Below are 4906 nucleotides of genomic sequence, written 5' to 3'. Positions count from 1 at the left end.
ACACACACACACACACAAACACACACACACTCTCTCTCTCTCTCTCTCACACACACACACACACACACATATTATAGCATGGACACGTCGCTTTTTTATAATACAATGGGAAAACACCAGAGTGCGCTGTTTTCCATTCATTTCATCTAACAAACAAAGCATTAAAAATCAAAAGCATTATACATAATTTCAGATAATCAGAAAATCCAGTGTGTTTCATAAAGCAATAGCATTTTTTCCCCGCGTCGGTGAATTCATCCGAGATGCAGAAGCCACACCGCGACCTGCCGAGCGTGACGTCACAACGGAGCGTGGACTTCATCCCGGGAGCCGAGGCTGATCAACATCCGGGACACCGGGACTGAGTTCATGCGAATGCCTACACACTTCACGGACTGACTGTACGGGCAGAGAGCTACGGAGGTGAGTTTCATCTCTACATGGTGTTCGCTTTCTAGTTTAAGTTGGACGCGAGTGTTTTTGGCTCATTGGAACCAAGCGGAAATTGGATACTTGTTAGTTTTGACAAAGACAGATTGTCTAGATAGTATTGCGAAGCAAAACACAGGAACTCATCCCAGCATGAGTGCTCTCTGGCTCTGTGTTCATGTTAGGGTGAGAGCGCGTGCTTTTATGATTCTGTGACTGATGCATGTTCTGTCACACCTCTGTGGTCAGCTGATGGTCAAGACTGCTTCATATCACCGCAAGGCATCTTTGCATCTTTTTTCAGTCTGTTCAAGTGTGTACGACCATTCATTAGGCCTTTACTTCTGAAATACATACTATTTCCTGGTCACTCAGAGCTCATTTACCTCGCAAATGTTGGTGCTGTGCTTGTGTAAGGAATTCAAATGGTCAACCCAAAGCAAACTTTCACTTCCAGTTCCAGACATTGTATTGTTTTTATTCTCCTGAATGGTCATAAAAGCCCGAATGCATCCATGGATGTTGTTTAGTAGGTTGTCTTAACTAAATTGCTCCTGCTGTGTCACAAGACCTTGTAAATGCCCTTTGCTTTTTGGGAAATTTTACATGTTACTCGTCCCATATAGGTTTGACAGTAGACGAGAACAGCTGAAAGCAAGCAGATATGTTGTTATGCTCTGGCTCTCCATTATAATAAAAGAAATATGAGAGGAACACGTGTGTGTGTGTGTGTGAGAGAAACAGTCTGACCACATTGACACACCTACAGGTGCGGCTGCCAGGGAGTCATGACTCACTTCACTTGCACTTTAAAGACATTTCTGTCATTTGTGCCATAATTGGATCTGTAGGCCTTTAATTATCTTGGAAAGTTTCACATATGACGTTGGTTCTACATATTTGATTGGCTAATGGTTTTTTGGTACAATGAAATCTTGCATTCTGGTCCACATCTATCCAATCAACCACAGGTGGACTGAACCAAGTCCTGCTGTACATTTTTTTCTTTCTTTTGAATAAACCCTTTCAGTTGGATGTGCGTCACAATACAGAGGAAAATATCTGTTGCTACTTCCATTTATATTGCGACTGGAGTCTTTTTTTGTTTGTTTGTTTTGTGGTGTTGATTTGGTGTGGTGCTGGGCGGTATGACCAAAAATTTATATTACGGTATTTTTCAAAATTATACCGGTTTCACGGTACATGACGGTATTTTGTTTTCATGCATGACCGGGTGTTAACCATATTTTCTACGCGGGAGCTGATGGCAGGGGGCGGTGGATATTTGTGGCGGTCAATGTGGATGAGTTCTTCTGTGTCATCATGTTCTATTAGTTCTACAGCTTCAGTTTCGTAATTTTCACGCTTAGTAACACATACAGCTGTCCCCTCACCACAGTGCAACAGTGAAAAGGGACCCCTTTCAAACAGTGTCGCGTTCTGAACGTTGTTTAAGCGACATACGGATTGCGGTATTTAAAAAATTCATATCATAACAAAAATAAACACCGGTATTCGGTATGAACCGGTATACCGCCCAGCACTAATTTGGTGTTGTAATTTCTAACACAAAGCTATCATAATTATAATTTTTGTGATTTATGAAAAACACTTATTTCTTATTAAAAAAACTCCCTAAAACAATTATGGTTAAATAATTTATATGTATACCATAATTAATGATATTTGTAAAATACTTTTTTTTTACCTTTTTTTTGATTTGGACACTTACATGTAGCCTAGTCAAGGTGTAAGGAAAATATGTTATTACTTTTTATTTGAAGATTGCTCCAGATGAGTAAATAAATGAGTAAATTAAATTCAGACTTTTCTTGAAAATGACATAACATATTTTTTCTTCAAAAGCATGAATACAAAGAGTATGATTCTACGAAATTGGCATTGGTTTAAACTAGATCTTAGACCTTTTTATTTTATTTATTCATTTTCATCATGGACACTCACTGTACACACCTTCACTGATGCCTCAGGGTTAGTACAAACTGAGATATTTTTTTCTTAAATTTTTTTTTCTTCTTCTTTTCACTGCACTGGTTTCTTTTGTCTCATGCTAAAGAGTGGATGTGTTCCAAAGCTTGTTGGCTGCCTACGGAGGCAGCGTTATCATAGACGTGCTGCAGACTTGTTTAGTGCCTTGGAAATGCACTGAACTTGATTTGGAATGCAGATGTAAATGTACTTACCCTAACAAGAGTAACATACACTATTTGGGCAAAAGTATTGGGACACCTGACCATTACACAAACAGGGACTTCACATTCTAAATACATTGACATTAATATGGAGTTGGTCCCCCCTTTTCTGCTTCCACTCTTCAGCGAAGGCTTTCCACAAGATTTTGGAGTGTTTCTGTGGGAATTTTTGCCCATTCATCCTGTAGAGCCTTTGTGAGGTCAGGCACTGATGTTGGACGAGAGCCTGACTCAAAATCTCTGTTCCAGTTCATCCCATGGGTGTTTGATGGGGTTGAAGTCAGGGCTCTGTGTGTCAAGTTCTTCCACAGCAAACTCATCCAACCATGTGTTTATGGACCTTGCTTTGTGCACTGAGGCACAGTCATGCTGGAATAGAAAAGGCCCTTCCACTTTTAATACCACTTACAGTTGACCGTGGAATATCTGGCAGGTATGAAGTTTCACGACCTCACTAAAAAGATGGCATCCTGCCACAGTACCATTCTTGAATTCACTGAGCTCTTTAAAACAACCCATTTTTCTTCACAAATGTGTACACTTGGCAATAGGTCTAATTAAAACACCTGAACTCAATAATTAAGAAGTGTGTCCCATTTTAAAGACCTAATTTTTCAAACATATCTACCTTTTTCCTGAACGCGGGATTCTCGCCCGACTCATGCCCGACAGCAGTGTTTGTGTAGGTCTTGTCAGACTTTATGAACAGACCAGTTGCATGTGTGACCTTTCTGCTGGCAAACAGGTTGTGGCACTTCAAACTCTTGATGATTAGAAGAACTTTATGTAAAGAAATAAAATTATTAACCATTCTTTGTCAAAAATGTAGCACACTAATTTTGCGAATTGCGTGTCTGTCATGCGTGTATCTTACGATGTAGAAACCTCTGCCACTGATTAACTTTTTTTTTACCAGTGCTGTCACACCATGGTCAGGTCTTTTACATTAGTCTGAGAGTTTGACCTGTGATCGCAGGAAATAGTCAATCTTTAAGCCGGAGTGAAAATCACTGAATACTTCAGCTCAGATTAAACTAATAAGGAAGCTGCTAGAAAGTTTAGTGTTGAACTCCACCTGTTCTGTTGTCATTGTGTGGGTTACAGCGGACTGCACCTGGACCAGCCTTCATAATGTGACACCCTACAGTCCTTTGTGTTCAGTCTAACTCCATCACTTCATGTCTGATAATCAAGTACAGAAGTTGTTCTGATGTTAATGCAGTTACTGGAAAATATGCAAAATTATTATTATTATTATTATTTTAACATTCCTAGGAGAAAACAATATAATATAAATGGAAAGTCACAAAACTCTACTTGTACTTCTAGATTTATAATATTATATTTTAAAAGTGTATTATATTATATTATATTATATTACAGGGTGTCCGTGGGTCTCTAAAAAGTCTTAAATAACGTTTTCCTAATAAAAGGCCTTAAAAAGTCTTAGAATGTCTTAAATTCAGATTCGATGGGTCTTAAATATTTTTGGTCACATTACCGCTAAAATATCTAAAGTCTGACGGACCTAATAACTGTTTACAATCATTGGACAGACCGAAGATTTTTTTTCTCCCCCGCGGTAAGTTACTGCATCATCAGAGAGAATCGCAGTAGCGAATACAGGTCGAACTACCTTCTTAATGTTCTCAATAATAAAAATAATAATAATAATATAGGTCGAGCTACAGCTGATCAGCCTTCTAGCTAGTTTAAAATGTTTTATTTTTTTTTACTTGCCCGACCGGACAAATAGCCTGATTAAAACATAAGTGACCAAAACAAAACAAAAAAAACAGCGAAGCATCGAAACGCGAGAATGATTCTTCTAATTTCATTAGCCTACATTCAATGTAAATGGCGATTGATAATGGATAGTGTATTTCTGGTATCAAGGTCGCGCTGTTGAGGCTCACTCTGAACATTAAAACCTATTATAAACAAGGCATTTGTTGCATCCAGTGGGGACATAATTACGGATTATAATGACTTATACTGTCTTTTTACGCGTTCTTTCACAACGAAACACACAGCGGGCTTGAGTGAGCGGAGGCCGGAGGCCTAGAGTAAGCAGAAGGCGGTGGGCTAGAGTGAGCGGCGGCGGGCTAGAGTGAGTGGCGGCGGGCTTGAGAACGGCGCGGGCGTGCGGCAACCACATGTGACGACCCCGGGCTGGACTCCGCTTCGTCCACGGTGAAAGCCGACCCAGCGATCCACAGCGTGAAGTTGATGTATTTCCTCAGCGACCAGCACGGATCAGCTCT

The 4906-nt window shown here is 39.9% G+C and overlaps 1 protein-coding gene across 1 annotated transcript in view; it reads left to right on the top strand.

Annotated features, from left to right (window-relative positions):
* The first annotated feature begins 357 nt into the window (after positions 1 to 357).
* Positions 358 to 4906, top strand: part of LOC107707325 (unconventional myosin-VI-like) — a 50065-nt gene continuing 45516 nt past the window's right edge. Inside the window, exon 1 of the mRNA XM_016511312.1 lies at positions 358 to 423. The gene's annotated coding sequence lies outside the window, so the exon portion shown is untranslated. The remainder of the gene's footprint in view (positions 424 to 4906) is intronic.

Source organism: Sinocyclocheilus rhinocerous, unplaced genomic scaffold (genome assembly GCF_001515625.1).
Source record: "Sinocyclocheilus rhinocerous isolate Xijiao unplaced genomic scaffold, SAMN03320098_v1.1 scaffold1677, whole genome shotgun sequence".
NCBI lineage: Eukaryota > Metazoa > Chordata > Actinopteri > Cypriniformes > Cyprinidae > Sinocyclocheilus > Sinocyclocheilus rhinocerous.
Note: the sequence above shows the minus strand (reverse complement) of the source record. Positions and strands in the feature narration are given on the sequence as shown.